The 22,704-nt window shown below is 42.4% G+C and overlaps 1 protein-coding gene and 1 long non-coding RNA gene across 2 annotated transcripts in view; one reads left to right on the top strand and one right to left on the bottom strand.

Moving 5' to 3' along the window:
- KLHL31 (kelch like family member 31) overlaps positions 1-22,704 on the top strand; it is a 61,080-nt gene that overhangs the window by 7,651 nt on the left and 30,725 nt on the right. The window lies entirely within an intron of this gene.
- LOC115937709 (uncharacterized) overlaps positions 1-22,704 on the bottom strand; it is a 30,597-nt gene that overhangs the window by 2,651 nt on the left and 5,242 nt on the right. Inside the window, exon 2 of the long non-coding RNA XR_004072953.2 lies at positions 476-2,546. This is a non-coding gene — a long non-coding RNA (uncharacterized LOC115937709). The remainder of the gene's footprint in view (positions 1-475; positions 2,547-22,704) is intronic.

Here is a 22,704-nt window from a genome sequence, read left to right as displayed (position 1 = left end):
ACTAATTTATAGCAGTTAACATTAAAAATTACTTTTTAGGCTACATCATCAGAAAGTATTAAAGACTAGAAGGGAAGAATTAACGTATGCCTTTGCTAGGTTGAGTCAAGGAGGAGTCAAATATATGTTCTGCTCTCAGGGAGTGAAGAGGTTGAGACACAGGGTAGCAAGTGATGAATTTTATATTTAACCCCTAATATTTTTGCATGCCAATCATGTGCCGGCACTCTCCTAAGCACCTGAGCCCATATTAGCTTATCTTCCCAACCACTCTGTGAAGTAGGTTGCTGGGAAAAACAGACAAGAACAGCAAGAATCAAGCAATTACCAGGAGATTGAGTGACATTAAAAATGTGAAATTTCATATCTTCATTTCCCAGCCATAGGCTACGTAAACTAATTCTAAATACCAGCTAGATGGAAGCTCAGGGGAAAGGAGGACATGTGTCCACTTGCTGGGTCTCCCGTAACCTACCTTGCTCCTTTCTCCTGCCAACAGCAGCCCCAGCAGGCTGCCTGTGCCCCTGTGCTCTGCCCACAGGATCCAAGACCGTTCTGGGCACTTTCCCCGAATGGCCATGAGCAGCGTGTCGGTCGACGTTTCTGAGATGAGGGACAGAAGTAAAGGGTCAGTCTGGAGCCACAGAAGCAGGTAGCCAGTGAAGGTTGCTTCATAAGAGGTTAACATGTTTAACGCCAAGTCAAAGTCCACGGTAAGCTATTTTTACCCCTGGCTACCTCAGAAGAACCTTATTTGTGCCCAGAGAGTAACTCAGGCACGGAGAATCTGGCTCACATAACGTGGCCTCAAATTGTATTAAAATGCTTTCAACGCATGAATGGCTTTAGGGCAGAGTTGTCGAATAATGAGCCCATCCATAGGCCTCCTCTCTGTGGATGGTATTGTTTTTAGATTTTGCTTCCCAGGTAAAGCTGAGCAATAAATTAGGGGCAGAGACCCTGCCTCTGGTCCCCGGTATCCCCCAAGGCACGTGACAGCGCTGGGACACACCGTGCAAGTTCAATACATCTTGGCTGAATTTATCACTGAGACATAAATGTTAATTCATTATGATGTGTCCTCGTGTTATAAGGGGAATCAAAGACGCTAGCATAGAGGATGTATTCCATTTTTCCTGGTTGGCAGGCAGAGAGTGAAAATTTCCCTTTACACTCTCCCTTCACACTTTCCCCTCCCCCTGGAGCCCACCATCCGTTCTGGAATATCATCATTCATGCAGGGTTACCCCCAGCGAGCCTTTTTAGACAGTGTTTTGTCATGAACTATAAGTAGCAGTGATCCAAAAGAGAGATTAGGGATGACTTTACTCCTCATCCCTTCCCTCAACATGAGTGGTACTGTACAGAAACACGGTGCTTGCTCGTACAGCTGAAGAACACCCCAAACAAGTGCTTTTTCAAGTCATTCACCCAGCCTATGGACATTACCCACCAGCACCACCACATCCATCATTCACGAAGGATCTGTTGAGCAGCCTGCGTGGGCAAGCAATTGTGGGAGGCACAGGATGAATAAAATGCAGACATTTCACCAGAGGACTTACAAATAAGCAGGGGAAATAAAACACACAATTGTAATACAAAGCAGGAAGTGATAAAGTGCTGAAAGAAAGATACACGGTGACAGAGGATAGGGCATAGGAGTTCTTGCAAGAGAACAATCCCTGTGCCTGGGAGTTGAGGGGAAGAATGCCTTAAAGGCACTTGAGCCAGGCCAAAGCAAAAGGTAGAACTTAGCCCTGTGTAGTCAGGACCTAGCAGGGAACAGCAGAAGTTGAGGCACAAGGTTGGGAATCGCATGGATGTGGTCAGGAAATAGTGAGCGAGGAATGCGGTGTCATCAGCATGAGGGTCCATCAAGGGGAAGAAGTGGAAATTAAAGTTAGACTCCTGGCAGATCAGGAACCATGTCAGATTACAGGCTACACAGTTAGCCTTACTCCAGGGGCCAGTGTTTGGTGCTTAGCGGTGGCATTCAGGCTGCATTTGAAGAAGTCTGGACCACCGCGGGCGCTCCCGGGAGGCAGCTGCGTGAACCTGGCTCTGGGCGCTTCCCACGTGGAGCCAGAGGGCAGGGGAGCTTCAGGGCACAGCGCAGAGTGGGGAAGGGTAGAGTGACATCTGGCAGGGCACATGGAAGATGTCCAGCCCAGCAGATCCTGTAGCTCTATGTCACAGATGAGCAAATGGAGGCATGAGAGACCACCTTATCTAACGCTGAGTACACTGTCAACGACCAGAGGCAGGATTTGAACTCAGGTACATCTGACTTCAAAGCTGGTGTTCTTGAATTGTCTTAGCCTTGACCTCCTTGCAGAAGTATTGACATCCATTTGACAGCACAGACATGCAGTTTAATTCCCATGGCATCTGCTCCATTTCAGCAACCAACCTTTGGGTCATGGTGGCGGGGGATCCAGAGTGTTGGAGAATGCTACTGTAAAGTGACAGGCTGGGTCCCAGGCTTGGTACAGAAAAAAGAGAATCCAGAAAGGTGCCAAGCATCTTTAAAATTAATGAAGGGTCTAGGAACCAGAAGATGAAAAAAAGAAATAATAATTATAATAATTGCATTTTGGTAAGTGCTAGTCAATATTGAAACACTTTACATATGTTATCTGAATTTTCACAGCAGCTCATTGAAATGGGTATGATTTAATATCGTCCCTGGCACAGAGAGGTTCATTAACTTGCCTAAGTTCACACAGCCAAGAGAGTGGCAGAGGCAGGATACAAAGCCGGGTATTTCCGACTTTAGAGTCTGTGCACAGACCCCTCACAAACCGTCTCTGAAAAATGTCAAGTAATCCTAAAGAAAAGACATAGACTCCCTAAAAATGAAATAAGACTCTTTAGGATTTTGGAGGTTTGTGCTTACTGCAAAATCACGTATCCCATAGCTATCTAGAGATGGCTTTTTCCAAGGTAACCATTCATTCTTTATGTCTCGTCAGTTTGCTTCCTTTCACTTTGCCTCCACAAACATACCCCAGACACTGTTGTTAGTTCTGGCCACTGTTCAAACTCACCTGTCTCCTGTTCCTGGAACCGAGCAGTCATGCTCCTGGCACTTTGGGGCTAGCAGCAAAAAGACTGAGTTTCTTGAAGCAGGAATTTCAGGGTCCACTTAGACGTGCCCCGCCCCGCCCCCAGTCTTCAATAACAGCATTTTCCTCCCAGTGGCTTCAAAACTTTGAATCTGGAAAATTTCATCTCTCATGGCATCTCTCTATTGTGGATGGGGACAGTCAACCCTGAGGCATACCTGGCTCTTAGTTCTTATTCGTATCAGCTCATTTATCCCCAGAAATAACCTGATGAGATGATACTATTGTTATCTCCAATTCACAGGTAAGGAAACAGGTTCCGGGAAGTTACTTTATCTCTTGTTCCCTGCTCACGGAAATGTTGGAAGCAGGTAGAATCTCTGTGAGTTGAGTTAGGGCTCATTACGGTTTACTGGAGCCCTGGGAAGTCCCATGATGCTGAATATTAACATGATCGTATCTCTGCATGGGGGATGGTTGGTAGCCCTCACTCTTGGTGACGCCAAAATGCGTGGAACCACATTTAAATCACTTTACAAAGTCCCAGTCGTAGACCTAATGGTTTATGATCACAGTTTATAATACGCGGCCCTGTATTATATGAGACGGGAAAACTGACCCATATCATTTGGATCAGCAGCACAGTGCCTAGCCTGCCGTGATGCAAAACCACGTAACCTAAGACGGTCACCCCAGATGGGCAGTGATTTGTGGCTCCTGAACAGTAGCTTCAGTAGCAAGATCCACAAGCCACCGTGTGGTTGAGATTTGGCTTTTATTAAATCTCCACGTTCTTAGCAAATGGCCTTATCCTATCTGGAATCAACTCAGATATTGACCAAAATAACAATGTTTCATTTTTATCTTTACTTTGTTATGGACAGAGGCAGAAACAAATCTATTCAGATAAACTGATTTACAAAGTCAGATTTAAGAAAAGTTGAAAAGAAGTAACAACCTCCCATCCTTGAAATTCTCCTTCATGCAAAGTTAAATAACACTGTCTTACTGCCCTCATCTGATTATTTCTTTAGTATACGTTCCTGGAAGGAGTACTGTTGTGTCAAAGGATATGTTAGGAAGGCTTATGCAGTTGACATAAGCCTTTGAACAACAGGCTTGAAATGTGCAGGTCCACTTACAAACAGATTTTTTACAGCACTGAAAATGTATTTTCTCTTCCTTATGGTTTTATTAATAACATTTTCTTTTCTCTAGCTTACTCTATTGTAAGAATACAGTATATAACGGACAGAAACCGTACAAAATATGTGTTAATTGACTGTTTTTGTGATTGGTAAGGCTTCCGATCAGCAGAAGGCTATTAGTAGTTAAGTTGTTGGGGAGTCAAAAGTTATACTGGATTTTCCACTGTCGGGGTGGCGGGCGCTCCTCACCCGCAGTGTGCAGGGGTCAACTGTAATACAGTTCACCCAACTGTCCTCCAGAAAGGTGTCTCCCGGCATTTCAGAAGAGCTCTGCTTTCCCACCCTCACCCGTGCTGGTATTATCCAGATGTTTTTGAATTTTGCCCCTGGAACATGTTCAAATTCTGCTTGGTCTATTTTTCTTTACTCAGCAGGTCTGCAATGCACACAATTGAGCCCCGCCTACCACTCTGATTCTATTCACACTAGCTCATCACAGCTCAGCTCCAGCTACAGGGGTCTCCTTGCATTTCCTTCAGAGTTTCCTGTCTCCACACCATCTTTGCACATGCTGCTCCCTCCTCCTGGAATCTCTTTCCCCAGGCTCTGCCTGGCGGTCTTGTACTTTTCCTTCAGCTCTGCACTTGACCATCTCTTTCTCAGGAATGCCATCCCTCTTTCTCACATGAAGATCAGACCTGTGTGAAGCGCCCTTCAAAGTACCTCTCGGGTGAAACTTAACCACTCTGTGATTTACTTATTAAGGTTTTATCTCCACGACTAAATTGTAGCTCTGTGAATCCATAGTGTTCTGTTATTGTTGTTACCTGTTGTCTTCTTAGCCTGTAAGTGCCTAGGGCATGCTAGACACCCAACAAATAATACTTGAATAAATGAATTAATGAATATTAACAAACAAATAGAATTTACCTTCAAGCTGCTGTTACACAGGGAGTATAAGTTAAACCTCACTAAATAGACTGATTGATGAAACCCTGAAGAGTCTTCTTAGCTCTCAGAGATTTTTTTCGTTTATAATCAGATGAGGGCACTCCCTTTAATTACTTGGAACCTTTCTGATTCCTCTCACTATATCCCTCCTTGACATTAATACCTAGACCCCATCCCCCAAATTTTTCCATTGCCCTTTGCTCTGTAACCCAACCATGGACTTCCTTCCTAACACAATGAAAAATCCTGGGATCGCACTCCAGTGACCAGGGATGACCTCTTTCCAGAGTATTTGACCGTCTTCCTGGCTCAGATATAATGTCATAGCCCGGAGTCCAAATAAAGAAGACAATGGTCCGTGTGTAGACTGGTGAGTACTAGCACTAGCCAACAAACCAGCCCTCTCTTCTCCCCATCTCCTAAGTGATTTTCTGCCTGAGCAGTCACTTATTTGTCAAACCCTGAGCATGGCTTCTGTAGAAAAAGAAGATAACTTAGATTTAGAAACAACCCAATGGCTTTTTCCATCATTTCTCCTATCAGAGTATCATGGCATCTCTCTATTGTGTACTCAACACTGGACCACAATTCCAGCTCATTATATATTTGGTATAACCCAAGAACCAACCAGATTCAGGGGTTTATGTCAGGGGACTCAAACTTACTGCCCCTAGGTTGAATCCAACCCCATAAAAAGCTTATGTTTGTCCAGAACAGTGTGTAATCAAATGTGAATGTCTGCAGGCAGGGCATGTCCTCTCTAGCCTGTCATGGCACCTCCACATTAATGCTGTCCTACAGAGCAGCAGGCACCCCCTTCTCACGCACACTGCCCATCAGGGAGCCCCCGGGATAGAACGCAGCAGATTATACTAATTTTCCCACTGCTGATAACAATGACTACTCTTCCCACACGTTTTCCTTTATTTGTTATTGTGAGATCTTTTTACCTCTCCCTTTATTTTAAGAGGTCTTTATAATATTTTCTTTCTAGTCTTTCCTCCCACCTTTCATCATACATCCCCTTTCTACTGTTTACTTGGCCACAAAATCCAATTATTTTGGAACCTGGCCCTGCCCATGGTTTTTGTAGAGAGGGCGCCAGCTTGAATCATGAGATGAGGCTTTATTCTGGACTCTGTCCCTGATAACCTATGTGATGTTGGACAAGTCACCTTGGACCCCCAGCCCCCACATGCCCATCCCAAAGTGAAGAAACAGGAATAGATGACCTCACTTTCCTATCCACTGTCACATGTTACACTTCTGTGATTTTTTTTTGGGGGGGGGGTCACAATCCAAATAGAAAATGTCAGGAGAAGAGTAACATTCACTTCATTTACTCAACAATTATTAGTTGAACAATGAGTAAGTACTGGGGATAGAGTGGTGAGTAATACAGATGAAGTCACTGCCTCTGCTAGAGGGAGGGATAAGCAAATAAACAAGATTGTCAGATTGCGGTACATGCTATAAAGGGAATGAAGCATGGTCACTTCATAAAGAGCCACTGAGTCGTGACTAAGGAGGCCAGGGAGAGCATCTCTAAGGAGATGACATCTGAGCTGTGACCTGAGAGAGAGGAAGTGGTGAGCCACCCGAGGAACCTTCAAGGCAGAGGGAACAGCAAGCGCAAAGGCAACAAGGCACATTTGAGTTCGATGTGTCTGAAGAGTCCCAAGCAAAGGGATCAAAGGTACAAGAAAAGCAGAGGGAAGGAGAGGTCAGGTCATGAAGGGCCTTGCAGGCTCGGATGAGCGGGATGCTCTGACGGGTTGTAAGCAGCGCCGTGTCAAGGCTGCTGAGTGGGGTGTGAGTGGGAGGCTTGTCAGCACCCCAGGAGCTGCCTGGGGTCGTGCAGGTGGAGAAAGAAGCAAATCTGGTTCTGTTTTGGAGGAGGGCCGGGCAGGACTTGCTGACAGGCTGCAGGGATGCAGGTGGGCAGCGGGAATTCAAAATCACCCTTGGAATTTTGGATTGAGGGGCTGACTGGACACTGTGTCACAGAGCTGGTGGTTAGGAGATCCCCAGTCACAAGCATGAAGTCCAACAACCCTTCCAGTCTTCTCCTAACATCTCCCTGCTCACCTTATAGACACCAGTTAAGACAGCTTTGTTCTTCCATTCAGCACATAGTTATTAATTACCTACTACAGGCTACTTTTAAAGTAACATGGCTGTTTGGTTAATTTTAGTATGGTTGGTTTAAACAGCTTAAATTGGAGCCCACTTAATCAGTAGTCTAAGTTACCGATGAAATGAATTCTTTTCTTAGCATTGGCAAGCTATTTGCAACCAAGGAAGATGCCTCAGCTTCGTACCAGCTGAGAGAAAATAGTTTTGGTTCTCAATTTGTAATATTCTAGAAATTCACGGGAGATAGCCAAGATGAGGCTTGGGAATGTCTTGCCCTTGTCAAACTCTGTCCAGTGGCACAGCTCACCTCCCCACTGAAAATCTCATTTGCTAGAGAGGAAAGGCACACATTCAGAGGATTCCTCTGGTATCTGTCATGGTGTCTGTTAGTAAGGGATGTCCTCGGTTTGGTCAGCTCCTTAGAACTGATTGTGGGCCCAGATCTGAGTATGCTCCACACAGTGGGTTTTTTTTTTTTTTAATTTTTTAAAAAGATGTATTTATTTATTTTAGAGAGAGAGTGCATGAGCGGGGAGAGGGGCAGAGGGAGGGAGAGAGAATTCTCAAGCAGACTCCCTGCTGAGCACGGAGTGGAACATCGGGGCTGGGAGGGGAGAGCTTGATCCTAGGACCCCTGAGATCATGACCTGAGCCAAAATCAAGAGTCATCCGCTTAACCCACTTAACCCAGATACCCCACGCACAGTGTTTTTAAATATTCAAACCTGCAGCTGAGATCATCACTTAGTAAAACCTCCAGTCATATGGAGTTATGCTGATGAATTATCTGAGACCCTTCCTAACTGGGGCAAAAGAAAAGTGAAGCCTGTTTAACTGGCTTGAAGGGAAAATAAATGAAATCTTGACCAATTCCTGACCAATTTGGGCCCTAAAACTCGTAAATTTGGTTGTTTTATTCCACTCACGAACCCTGACTTGTTCAAGTGTATAAATATTTCTGCTCTCTTAGGATGATCATTTTAAGCGGTTTCAGATAAACAGGTGCAAAGTCATTTACTGAGCTTGGCTCTCTTCCAAATGGCAAAAGCCTCATCTAGACTTTGAACATTTTCAGCTGCCATTTGTGGATATTTCTGCTCATTTCCACACGAGCAAGGGTGGAATCCCAAGCTCATGTCCCAAGTTCACTCCCAGCATTGGTCCCTTGAATGGCTGCAGCCGTCCTGAAAGTCATCTACTTTTCATGGCTTGAGTGGCTCACAAAGGCTTCCTCACACTCCAGATCCCACCTTCCAATATTCCCCAAATGATGGCTATTAGACCAGAGGAATAGGGCATCAGGTAGATGCTTTTTCCCATTGTAGGGAATTTTGCTGAGGCCAGGAAGAAATGGGAAAAGTCACTATCACATCCAGCAGCTGGAGTCAGCAACCTACCCACAGGGTTGATGGAGAAGCACCCATTCGAGAACTGGAAGTTCTGCTCCCTAACATACCCATCTCTACCCCCATTCGTTATAGGATAACCAGGTGGGAGAAGGGAAGGTGGTCTCCTCTTCCCCAAACGCTGGACAGGAAGGGAGTCTTGCCTCTCTTTTCCTCTGTTAAATCGATCCGCCCCAGGCTGGTGGGGCTAAGGGGGGCAGTAGAGGGGCACCCTAGACACCCCCATTTGGCACAAGTATCCCTTGGAGGGAGGGGAACATGGAAGGAGGGTCACTAGGCCTGGCTGCCTCTGACAGCCCTTCTGGGAGAGAGCCACCTGCTGGACGAGGGCTTGCTGCTCCCTCTGCCTGGAATCCTGCTTTATACACCGCTCCTTCTGGCCATTCATTGCTCAGTTGAGACATCATCTCTTCAAGGAGGCCTCTGCCCTCCAAATCTTATGCTCCAGAACAAGAGTAGTCATTCAGTTGGGGGGAAACATGGAGCATCCTGGAAAGTGCATCTAGGGTGTTCATTTTATTACCATAGAGTTAGTCCTCAATAGCCTCAGTTGGAGGCCTAGAAAACAGCTCTTAGAATATCGGGCTTCCTCCCAGATAGTAATTCAGATAAAGGAAAGTACTTACAGATATTTCAGTTTGAAGATTCAAGTAATTTAAATACTAAAGAAAGTAGAGAGGATCATTAAACAATTCATAGGTCAGGACATCTCCATTCCCACCACCAGCGGTTTTGCATGTGGAGAGAAACAAGTGATATTTGCTGCCAAAAAAGTTTTTCTTCTTACTGAGAAGCTGAAATCGCCTTTACCAGGATGAAATACTTCTTAACGCTTGTTATTTTGTGTAGACAAGTGAAATGTCTGGTGGTTTTTTTTGTCTGACTCTTTAAGGACACTCTTGAGGCTAAAATTTGTACTTTGAAGATAAGCTTATGAGGCCCACCCTTCCAAGTGACATTGGCCTTGTGCTACTCTAACTTTAGTGTTTGGTGCCAATTAAAGATAAGACAAGTCCCACTGGAGAAGACCTTTTCCATAAACTCTATCATCTCTCAAGCACCTACACGTTGGTATTTTGATCATGTCACGTCACTGCATCCCACAAATGCTAATCATGTTCACGCATGGTTTCTACAGACAATTTAAAACAGTTTGGATATTACTTAGATTGTTTTGTGTTGGCAGCAAGAAGTAAGCTATGCTCAGTCGGTAAAAGGCCCAGGAGTGTGGGTGTGGGGAAGAGTTTTATAGAATACATAGTTACAGAAGCCAGTTCAGTATGTACGTGCGAATACGGATTCGAAAATAAGGCACACCAGCATGTTCAAGTGTGAACCTTTCAACTGTACTTTGTGGTGTGAGTCAATATGATGTTCACTTCATATGATGCCTGCTCTGCAAGTAAGGCACATTTTAGTCCTTTTTTTTTCATTCATCAGCTTTTCCCCCCATATATTATTCTGTGTAGACTAAAAAAGTAATCACCAATGATAACAAGGATAAAGAACAGGAGCTAATCAGTTGCATGAGAGACTGAAAAAAAATGCTTAGACTTTTGAGTGTGCCTCAGTTTTTCCATGACTGGTTTCTTGGTTTGGCCCTTCCTAATACACATTAATTCATAATTTAGGTTCTGTATTGAGAAGTGTGATAGTCAATTCCTACTGACTGGGTGGACTATTACTTCAACGTTAGCATTTTGATTTCATTTGTAATACATGGGAGTCCAAAAGATTTGGATGATACACACATGACTAATTTATTTAAAATATGTTTAGAATCTACCAGATTCTTCAAAAAGCATTCCTAAGCTCATTGCAGATGAATGGGGAAAAGGTTGAGTATCAGACTCTGTGCTCCTTGCATGACAGCCATGCAAGCATTTTGGTACAATGCAAACTACTAATTTGGCTGACATTCCAGATTAAACAAATTAGATTACTTGGTGCGGTCATTCTCAGTCATAAGCCTGGTGAAATCCTACCCTACCCTGCGCTTCCTTATCTTCTTTTCCTCTGTTTTCTTTTTCTACACAGCATTGACCACCGTCTGGTATGTGATTTGCCTTTGTTTCTTATTGTTATCTTTCTCCCCCCTCCCCCAGCATGCTCTCCAGGAGGGCAGGGACTTTTGCCTGTTTTGTTCATTGCTTCCCCTGCTCGTACAACAGTGCCTGGCCCTTAGCATTGGAGACAACCAATACAAACTTGTTGAATTCATGAGGGAAAGAATGAACATGGGTTTCATCACCAGGGATAGGTTTAATACTGACTTATCCCGCTTACTGGTTGTGACCTGGGAAAATTCTTATTTTTAAGTTGTAAGGAGCTTTTTATTTCTCTAATCACACGCACACACACACACACACACATAATATATATGCTCATTATGAAATATTCAGAAATACAGAAAAAATATGGGAAATGGTAAAAAAAAAAAATAGTAACTCCAACCTCCCAAAGTTAACATTTTTCTTATATAGCCTCTAACCACTGACCTTAGTTTTCATTCATGAGACGTATAGTGGCCATTTGGTGGAACCGTTAGAGATAATGTGTAGAAAACAATCGCCCCTCGGTGCTATTCTTTATCTTGATGGAAGGCAAGCATGATACTCTTCCAGACACATAGGATACACTCTATTACTTTGAGACAAGTTCAAAAAGATTTAGCTCCAATTTCAGAGATTGATAAGAATTAATGTTATAGAAAATCGTCATCATCAGAGATCCTGTCCCAAGAGAGAACATCTAATGCTGTTGGTAATGCTAAGGTGGGAGGAAGAGGGTCCTCCTTTAAAAGATAAATACATATATTGGGACACCTGGGTTGTTCGGTTGGTTAAGCATCTGCCTTCAGCTCAGGTCAGGATCCCAGGGTCCTGATCCAGGGGTCATCAGGCTCCTTGCTCAGCAGGGAGTTTGCTTCTCCCTCTGCCTGCCGCTCCCCCTGCTTGTGCTCTCTCCCTCTCTCTCTCTAATAAATAAATAAAATCTTTTAAAAAAAGATACATATGCAAATAAATTAAGCATATATTTTGAGATATGTACTCTGTGCCAGGCTCTGTGTTTATTGTTTTCAGGTATCTTTGCATTTTAGCTTCATAGTAACCATGTTACTATTATTATTCCCATTTTAAGGATGAAACGGAGGTGGAAAGAGATTTAGGCAGTAACCTGTCCAGGTCATAGGGCTTGAAAGTGAGGAAAACAGAATGTCAACCCTGGATCTGACTGCAGGGTCCTCGTTCGTAGAGCATTTCAGAACATCATCCAGTACGAACGTGTTACAGGCATATGGGGGTCTACGTGCAATGAAGAAGGATGCAAAATAGGGAGAATATTCAGAGGATCTGGAGGATATGGGTCATGATCAATAGGCATGAGCATTCTGTTCCATTCTGCTATTAACTTGTGATAGGATTAATCGGTCAGTTGGCTTTTATTGATATGAATCTGCCCTTTAAATCCTGATCACAACTAGGTGAACTGATGAAAATACTGTTCCTCGAGGGGCGCCTGGGTGGCTCAGTCATTAAGCATCTGCCTTTGGCTCGGGTCATGGTCCCAGGATCCTAGGATCGAGTCCCGAGTCGGGCTCCTTGCTCAGCAGAGAACCTGCTTCTCTCTGCCTGCCGCTCCTCCTGCTCATGCGCTCTCTCTCTTACAAATAAATAGAAAAAAGAAAGAAAGAAAAAAAAATACTGTTCCTCAGACTCCTAAGTTCAGTTTCAGACTTTGGACTTAAAAAGACTTTACTGAGGTGCAGGTCCCTGCTGAGGCCAAGGCAGGACAGCTGCCCTAGCTCAGCAGCGATGTCAATGCCATTGATGAGACATTCTATATTCTCCAGCTGGTTTTTGCTACCTGGTAGAGAAATCAGAAAGATGGTTGGAAAATACATCGCTCTGATCAAAAAAACAATTTTATGCAGTGATCAGAATTTAATTCCTGATATGTCAGTTCACCCTTGGTAACATAATGGAAGGATCCTTTGATTGGCTGGGCATGCACAGGTCACCCTGATGACCAGTCTGATTAGAAGAGATCCCAGGAGAACTCCAAATGTTGCCTCCCCTTACTTTGCAGCCCGAGCCTACTTTCACCCTCAGGCCTCTGAACACACATCCGATTGATTGCTTCCTGCTTCACCAACATTCCAGGATCCTTATTTCTAACATGAGTCCAGGACCCTGCCTTCAGTGTTTCATGGCTCCCTTTGTTTGAATGCATGCTATTAGTGTTCTTGACCTTGGGTCACACCTCATTGTACATAAATTCAGAACTTGGACTTCTTTTTTTGACATTGCTTACCCAGAAGGAAGGAATATTGTTGAAAGAAATAAAAGAACTTTGAGGTCAGACTGACTTGGACTCTAATTCAAGCCCCACATTCGCTAGCCGTGCAGACATTGACTTCTTGTCCCCAGAACCAATTTTTTCTTTCCCTTGTGAAATGGAGAAAATACCTCTGATCCTGCTCACTTGTTGGGACTAGATGAAACGCTGAGTGAGCAAAGGTCTGTGGCAGTGCTGAGACATTTTCGGCTCTCAGTAATCTTAGCCTTTTTTTTCTCCGAGCTGCCTGCATGATTTTCTAGACCAGCAAACAACTGGTCTAGTTTTTACCCTTTTTTGGGTAAATATTTTAGACTTTTCTGTTCATTAACTACTCACTCAGGCCAGTAAAGCTCACTAGCTATGTAAATTGGCACAAGGGTTGTACATGAGCATTGCATTCCACAATCAAACTGCAACCCAATACTAGAATTACTATAATTCAGTCACTAAGAAGGTCTCTGACTCTTTCTGTTTCTCTTATAAGTCTTAGGCACAAATAAAAATTAAGCAGTTCCTTTCTACCTCATTCTGCTTTTAATTTAGAGGAAAATCTACAATGGCTCTGGGATGGCATCATTTATATAAGTTTTCTTTCTTTTTTAAAAGATTTTATTTATTCATTTGAGAGAGAGAGAGCACAAGCTGGGGAGAAGGGCAGAGGAAGAAGGAGAAGCAGACTCCCTGCCAAGCAGGGAGCCCGCTGTGGATGACGCAGCTCTCGATACCAGAACCCTGAGATCATGACCTGAGCCGAAGGCAAACGCTTAACCAACTGAGCCACCCGCGCACCCCTATAAGTTTTCTAGTACTCACAGAATGACTCCTTTTTGTGGCAACACAGAAGTAAGGGAAAAAAAGCTACTCTAGGCATATTTTAACCATGAATCCAAAGTGGCCAGAAAAATAATCAGAGAAAGGAAAGCACGTCTCTATGCCTTTTAAGATTTATACAAACTTTTACAAAAAAAAACAAAAAACAAAACAACAACAGCAGCAAAAAACCACAAGAGCTCACCGAAGAGTGTAACTTGACTTTTCAGCTTTAAGGAGCCTGCGCAGATGGAAGTCTGGTTGCGCAATGCCTCCTCCAGGCTCAGCTAAAAAGTAACCCTAGCTGATCTGAGATCAAGGGCAACTACCACAGCAATTCTTTCTTCCTTCCTGGTTATACAATTCATCACGGCTAGTGAACAGTCCTGGAGATGTCACCTCAGCAAAGAAGAAAGATGATGTCTTAGGCTTAATATAATGATAAATAGGAAGCAGGGCTGGCACTGTCATTGAAATTGCCAAGCACCTACTCGATGCCATGTGACCTCTAAAAGAATCCTTCAGGATAGATTGTCTCCATTTTGCATTTAAAAATATGAAGGCTCAGGATGCCTGGGTGGCTCAGTCGGTTAGGCGTCTGCCTTCGGCTCAGGTCATGATCTCAGGGTCCTGGGATCGAGCCCCACATAGGGCTCCCTGCTCAGCGGGGAGCCTGCTTCTTCCTCTGCCTGCCTCTCTCCCTACTTGTGCTCTCTCTCTGACAAATAGATAAATAAAATCTTTAAAAAAAAAACAAAAACACGAAGGCTCAGAGAGTTTATAGTCTTCTGGCCAAATTCATCTAAACGGTGGGTATCAAGCTGGACTTGAAATCCTCAAATTCTCAGCTATAAATGATCATTCTGCTTGTACAATAAAGATGCCCCTTTCAAAGACAAGGAAAATAATTAAATAGCATAGTACCTTAGGAAATCCCACCCTCTCTTTACTTTGTTTTCTAATTAGAACTGATTTTACTTGATCATCAGCCTTCAAGCAAACAATGTCTTTAATTCAGTTGTGCCTAGTAAATTCTGTTTAAATAACTGTTTCAGCTACATTGTTATACAGGCTTTCCTGAACTAATCTGAAAACCTATCCACCTTTAAATTTATTTTCCCTATGATAAGTCCACGAAATTGCTGAGGAAACTCACTTATTAATACTCAGAGTAATGTTCAGTTACATATTATGGATTACCAATGTCAATGAACAAATATTGCCAGAGTGTTACATAAAATATTAAAATTTCTGCATTACATTTACATCCATTCATTTTTATTAGACTTTTAATAGTTCTGAATGGCTGTGGCTTATGAGTAGGAAAGATAGGATAGAAAGTTAAGATCAATGTAAATCTCAGCCTTGCCTATACCAAGAAATCACCCAGGGAGCTTTTTTTTTTTTAAGATTTATTTATTTATTTTAGAGAAAGAGAGAAAGGGGAAGAGAATCTCAAGGAGGGAGAGGAAGAGAATCTCAAGCAAACTCCACATTGAGTGCAGAGCTGGATGCAGGGCTTGATCTCGAGACCCTGAGGTCATGATCTGAGCTGAAACCAAGAGTCAGACGCTTAACCAACTGAACCACCTAGGCACCCCGACACCTGGGGAGCTTTAAAATGCACAGTGTCTGGGTCCAACACTTAGAGATTCTGATATAATTTAGGTTGAAGCCTTGGTATCAGGTATCAAGCTTCCTGGGTAATTCTAAAAAGCAGCCAAAATTAAGAAGAAATAAAAAAAGAAACAACAATAAAAAATACTCTGTAAAAAAAAATACCCCATAGAAAGTATAACACTAGGAGTGGACCCTAATGTTAACTATGGACTTTGGGTGCTTACCATGTGTCAGTGTAGGTTTATCAATTGTAGTAAATGCACCACTCTGGTGGGGGCTGGTGATAAAGAGAGGTAGGCATATGTGGGGGCAGGGGACATAAGGAAAATCTCTGTACCTTCTTCTCAGTGTTGTTGTGAACCTAACTAAAACTGCTCTAAAAGAAAAGAAGTCTTTAATTTTAAAAAGCATACAAGATAAATATTTTGAAAAGAATTTCTTCTTTAATTTGGTTATAGGAAATGTCAATATATATGGAAATATGTCTAGGAAAATATTTAGTCAAGATGATAATGTAAGCAGTTCTTTTAATTTTAAAGACTTTTTATGTGATACAGGAAAGCACACTTTTAAAAAGTCGTGCCTACATGTGCCAGAACTTTCTAAGTGTCTTACATCTGCTATTTCATGTAACCAAAATCATACTTTAGGGAAAATGTATGGCTTGTAAGTGTATATATTGGAAAATAAGGAAAACTGAAAATAAATGATTCTAGCACAAAACTCAAGAAACCAAAAAATAACAAAGAAAAATCAAAGAAAAAAGATAATGAAGGAAGGAAACAATGAAGATAAAGGCAGAAATCAATCAAATAGGAAACCTAAAGAAAAAATGAATAGCAATTAAAAATGAAAAGTTGAGGGTGCCTGGGTGGCTCAGTTGGTTAAGCGACTGCCTTCGGCTCAGGTCATGGTCCTGGAGTCCCAGGATCGAGTCCCACATCGGGCTCCCTGCTCGGCGGGGAGTCTGCTTCTCCCTCTGATCCTCTTCCCTCTCGTGCTCTCTGTCTCTCATTCTCTCTCTCTCAAATAAATAAATAAAATCTTTAAAAAAAAAAAAAATGAAAAGTTGAAGGATGCCTGGCTGGATTAGTCAGTAGAATGTGCAACTCTTGATCTCAGGGTCATGAGTTCAAGCCCCATGTTGGGCATAGAGCCTACTTAAATAAATAAATGTCTTTTAAAAAAAAAGAAGTAAAATTACTAAATCTAATCTGGCAAACAATCACACCAAAAAGAGATAATGTATAAGCAACATCAGGGATAAAATAGAGTCTATGGTTACAAATAAAGTAGGGAACAAAACAACTTGAAGACGATACCATAGTCAATAAATTTAAAAATCTATATAATGTTTCAGATAGTTTTCTAGAGAAACACGAATTAGGATTGGTTCAAAAAGGCTTAGGATACCTGACTAGAATAATAACCATAGAAGAAAACATAGAAGAAACTAATCATTTACCTGTAATAAGGACACTGTTTTCAAAATGAAAGATGTGTTGTGTTCTTTCCCTCTTTCCCTCCTAGGAAGGAGACTTATTCTTTTGTTGTTATTTTTTTAAGATTTTATTTCTTTATTCTAGAAAGAGAGAGAGAGGGTGCAAGCAGGGGGAGGGGCAGAGGGAGAGGGAAAGAGAATCCTCAGGGAGACTCTGCTGAGTGCAGAGCCCAAAACAGGGCTCGACCTCATGACCCTGAGAGCATGACCTCAGCCACAACCAAAAGTCAGCTCCTTAACCAACTGAGCCACCCAGGTGCCCCTAGGAAGGAGACTTCCGAGAACTCCCACATCCAACTTCTGCAGCCATCTCATTAGCCCAAACTTAGTCACATGGCCACGAGAATTTGAAAAAGGTAATCTTTACCTGGAAAAGGAAAAGGAAAGGTAAAACAAAAGGACAAGGAGATATTGGGAGGTGGCTAGAAAGATCTACTGCAAGCAGCAACAATCAACTAGATAAAATAATGGGGAAAAGATATAGTTGGGTTGTTTTTTTTAAGACACAAAAGTAACACGTCCAAGAAATGCATAATCATTGCATAAGAAAAAAAATCAAGTGTATGCACCTGCAGGCCCAAGGGAATGTCAAAGTGGCTTTTGGGGAGGGAGCTTGGAGAGAACTAGGACAGGCTGATGGCGGGAGGGGGGGAGGGGGTGTAACATGTGTCTACATGAAGCCCTACTGGGCCTTTAAAATACTTCGACATATGATGTGTGGGCCTCCCTTCATGATCTTGCTCCAGCCCTGGGTATGTTAAGGACAAATCTGGCCTGGGGATAAGCGTGGGGATTCCTATTTTATAAAATTAGGCCAAGGAAACCCTCCCTGTTAAGGTGAATGAGCAGAGAGCTGAGGGAAATCACATTTAAAGTCATACAGAAGAAGAAACAAATCAACCCAACCATACCCAAACCCCATATACGTTTATGTCAATGAAAGCCATGTGAGAAATGGTTTTTGAACAAATTCTTGGGAAATCTTGATTATGTCATGATCAAGTCAGCTTTTCAAATGGAATTATAAACCCCTAGCAAGAGTGACCCCGGCAGTGGCCTGAAACGGAGCAGCTGAGTGTGTGGTGAGGTCAGCAGCTATGTGTGGGGCGAGGGACAGAGGGCTCCATGACTCTGAACTATAATTGGCTGCTAGAAATCCCAGCAAGCTGGGCTGGCAGCATAAGAAGGGACTAAACTCAATAATCTCAGGAACAGAAGTGACATTCGCATTTCTGCCTATTAGTGAGAAGCACGTGGTTCTTTACAAAACAAACTTCCAGCAAAACGATTTTGGCATATTGAACAAACTTACTCTTTTAAAAAGTACGTCAGTTAATTAAACCATGTGATTATAATTATGTGGCAGAAGCTATGCAAATATAAAAAGAATGAAAACTGACCCAAGTAAAATGATAATAGTTTCCCTTGGTTGTTGGGGTAATTTTTCTACATTTCTAATTTTTTCTCTCACATACTCAATAATTTAATACTTGAAAAAATAAACTAACAAATGAATTTGGTAAAATCAAAACTCTGTAGCTCCAAAGACAATCGATTAAATTTTTAGGCCTTATGAACCTGGTAAGATTGATAATTAGGACATAAACATTTATTTTTTTAATTTGTTTTTAGGAGATAAATATATTTAAATCAGCAGTTGTCCTGTATTGTCATAATCAATTAGAATGATGATTTGGAAAGAGATGTCACTATATGTATGTAGAGAGAGTTCACCCAGGAATAAACTTAACAAGAAATGTGCAAGATCTATGTTTGTGAAGAAATATTTTAAATATATATATATTATATAAATAAATATATATATTATATGTATATATTATATATATATATATGGAGAGACATATCTTGTTTCTGCATGGAATACTAAATATCAGAAAAATACTATAAAAATCCACATTAGTATATTAAAATACAATTTCGGTAAAAACAAAAAATTTCAGTTAGACTTTGCTTTAGAACCTGACATGGGAATTCTAAATTCATCTGGAAAAAAGTAGAGAAGAAATTTATTTTAAAAAAAAGAAAAACTAAAGAATAACAATAACAAGGAAAGAGTTGTCTTTCTAGAAGTCTTATAAAACTGCAGAAATTTTAAGAGCTTTTTTTAGAAAATAGTGATGCCTACATTCTATCTCAGAACAAATATGTCAGAATCTCAGGGGTTAGAACTGAGACACCCAAAGCATGGTCTGAGAACTTGTTAGAAATGCAGACTCTCAGGCCCCACCCCAGACCTACTCCATTAAAATATGCCTCTTCAGTCACATCCGCCAGGCGATTTATTTGCACATTAGATTGAGAAATGCTGACTATTTCATTTACTGACTCACAGTCCATTACGTAATGTCTGTAAACTCCACTTTCCTCAACTGTGACATAGGGAAAAATAATTATCTGTGAAAGCTAAGTGAGCTTGTGTGTATAAAGGGTCCAGTGTCCCACCAGGCACATAGTAGGGACTCAGTAAATGGTAACTCTTTCTGTGCTGGTCACTTCCAACTTTGCACCTCCAAAGTGGACGGCTCACCCAACCGACCTTCACTTACCAACTCACCAGAAAATCCTGTGCTCTCCATTCTGTCTATGAGACATACAGACCAATGTTCAGGATACATGAGCTAGTGGCTATTCTCCAGCGCACCCATGTGCTTCTGCTCCTGCAAGTTTAACTGTGTGTTTACCAAGAGGCAGCTGGGTGTGTTCCCAAACCTGTTTATGCCAGTAACACTTGTTATTGAATTACATACTTTAATTAAATATTATGTAAACCGATGAAATAGGAGTCCAAAAAAGAAAATTGTCTCTATGAAACACTAAACTGAAGGCTTTCAAAAGACCCAATAAATGCAAGTTTCTAAAAATGGGTATGGGTGAGATGACCATAGAAGACAAAAGAAATCATATACATGCATATAGCTATATTCAGGTTGCTTGGCAAAGTTTGTAAAATTTTCAGTCCAATATAAGGAAGCCAAAACCGATTTCACAGTTGATGTTTTGTGGGTGAGTTTAAGAAAGATCCATCCACCTGTGCTCACACAGAGGCCTTGGCTGTAGGTCAAAAGATTGGGGATGAGTATTTATTTATACGTTTCAAGTTAAAGTGTTTCCGGTATGGATGGGCATCTCTCTGAAAGATTTCCCAGGGGGTCTGGTCCCGGAGGGCTTGGCACTCAGCAGGGCCCAAAGAGACACTGTCTCTGCCACAGCCTGTCCTTTGTACCCACCAAGTGTCCTGATTCTTTCCCTGTCCTTGTCTCAAGTCTCAGGCAGCTCTCTCAGTCACTCTGGGTGAAATGTCCTGAGGTCACCTTTGGTCTTAAGGAAAGCCTTGTTTTAGTAATTAAAATAATCAGTTTAGTGTAATCATAAAATTCCTAATTTTTTCTCTTCCCCTCCCTAAGGCTTGATTTAGGCCAAGAAACTTGGGGTCTTGGGCATCAGGAGCACAGGGGCCATTAGGGCAGGTTGATGTCCTTCCTCCTTCAGTGCCTCCGCTTACTAGCTGCCTTTCCATCCCCTCCAGGGTTGGGCCCAGGGCATGCAGGGTTAGACAGAGGGCACAGTCTTCCATGGATGGTGCCTCTGTAATCTGGCATTGCTGCTCATTGATCTTGGGTGTGCAGGCCCGACTCTCTCATGACATATTTTCCCCTTTGAGACTCCCCACTGAAAACTGCATGATGAAAGCAGTAACTCTTTACCTGTCTACTCTCACTGCCAACACTCAACCCTCAGGCTGCTGGTTTGAGGAACTCTTCAGAAGGCTTTGTTTTGGGTGGTCCTTCTTTTTATTTTTTATTTATTTATTTATTTATTTATTTATAAAGATTTTATTTATTTGACAGAGAGAGACACAGCGAGAGAGGGAACACAAGCGGGGGGAGTGGGAGAGGGAGAAGCAGGCTTCCTACTGAGCAGGGAGCCCGATGTGGGGCTCGATCTCAGGACCCTGGGATCATAACCTGAGCTGAAAGTAGACGCTTAATGACTGAGCCACCCAGGCGCCCCTGGGTGGTCCTTCTTAAGAAGAGTCCAGGCCAGCTCCCTCACGTGAACCCACACAACCAACCAGAAAATCTCTCACCTCCTTGTCCCAATGTTGGTGAAAGTGCAATTTGCTTCCTGTGTTATTACATAACTGCAGTACCAGCCACAAGAGCTTGCCTCTTTGACACCCAGGGTCTCCAAGTACCGTTTGTACAGGTTATAAACATTGTCATCTGTGTGGATGGCACCCCCTATAGTTGTGCAGTGTACAACCTGAACAGTCATCCTCAGAGTTCAGACACCAGTCCACTGAATTCCAGAGGACACAGATCAAGCTCCTCAAGTGACTCCCTCAAAGCCTTTCTCACTTGGATGGCAAAGCGACAAAGCACATCTCTCCCCACCCCCCACCCCCGACTAAGAAGAGAGGGAAATGTCATGGCTCTCCAAGCACTTTCTCCATAAGAATTTGCAAGAAGCAAATTTCCTTCAAGCCCTTCTGACTGAGGTGAAACTACATGGCCATTAGGTGGATAACGATGTCTTGTTAATGACCCTGACGCACCCAAAGACACTGCCGAGTAGGAGTCGTTTTTGTTTTGTTACCATGGGCAATGATGAAAAAAATTAGTTTCCAACGTTTAGATACTAGAATAGTGCATGTGAAGAGGTGATATTTTTTTTCTCATCTTAAAATTAGAATCTCTCTCGACATACCGGGCCTGAATTCCTGCAAGGCAACAGATAACTCAAACACTGTTTCTTGATACCCTGTGATAACAAACACATTTGAAAATGTAGGCCCTGAAGTTGTACAGCAGTGTCCAGTGGTAAGATGGGTCACACAAATAATGCAGGTTTGCTTAACTAACTTTAAAAAGATTATCCTAAAAGTAAAAGCTAAACTTGAAATTCTCTTTAAGGAATTTCCTAGACTGCATTGCAATCTCCTGCATCCATTGGAGAAACACACTCTAATGGAGTCCTTATCTGATTCACCTGGAAGATACCTCCAAATCCTTCCAGACCATGCCAAACTTAATCTCCTGTGCCAAAACATCACTAGCTTCCTCAGGCTGATTCCCTGTTCCCATTTTACTTAATTCTAGTTAGCTTGTAATCATCATTTGTGTCCACAATTGGACTGTGAGCAATTTGAGAAAAAAAAAAAAAAAAAAGGTAATCATTTACAGGGTATTCCAAGCATCTGAACTATAATAGCCGATTAATGCTTATTTAATAGCACATCATCCTTCAGGTCTCTGATTAAATATCATTTCTATGAAGAAAGCATTCAGCCTTTCCTGACTCAACTGACTTTACCAGAACCCCTGTTATGCCTCTCGAAATCTGGTGAACTTCTCTCGTTCACAGCAGCTGTTACAGTTGTAGTTCAGTGTTTGGTGGGAATTATTATTATTATGTTTGAAGATTTAATTTATTTATTAGAGAGAGAGGGAGAGAGCATGAGCAGATGGAGTGGCAGGCAGAGGGAGAAGCAGGCTCCCCGCTGAGCAGGGAGACTGACTCAGGGCTGGATCCCAGGACCCTGAGGTCATGACCTGAGACGCTTAACCGACTGAGCCACCCAGGTGCCCCTGGTGGGAATATTATTTTTTGTGATGACCTTCCTCCCCATATTCATGAGGTGGGACCTATATCTCTTGCTCTTCAATGTATTCAGCCATCTGCCTTGTACAGTGTCCAGCAGC

Source organism: Leptonychotes weddellii, chromosome 8 (genome assembly GCF_054177405.1).
Source record: "Leptonychotes weddellii isolate Sample4059 chromosome 8, ASM5417740v2, whole genome shotgun sequence".
Lineage (NCBI taxonomy): Eukaryota > Metazoa > Chordata > Mammalia > Carnivora > Phocidae > Leptonychotes > Leptonychotes weddellii.
The sequence above is the reverse complement of the archived record's forward strand: the minus strand, read 5'-3'. Positions and strand labels throughout refer to the sequence as shown.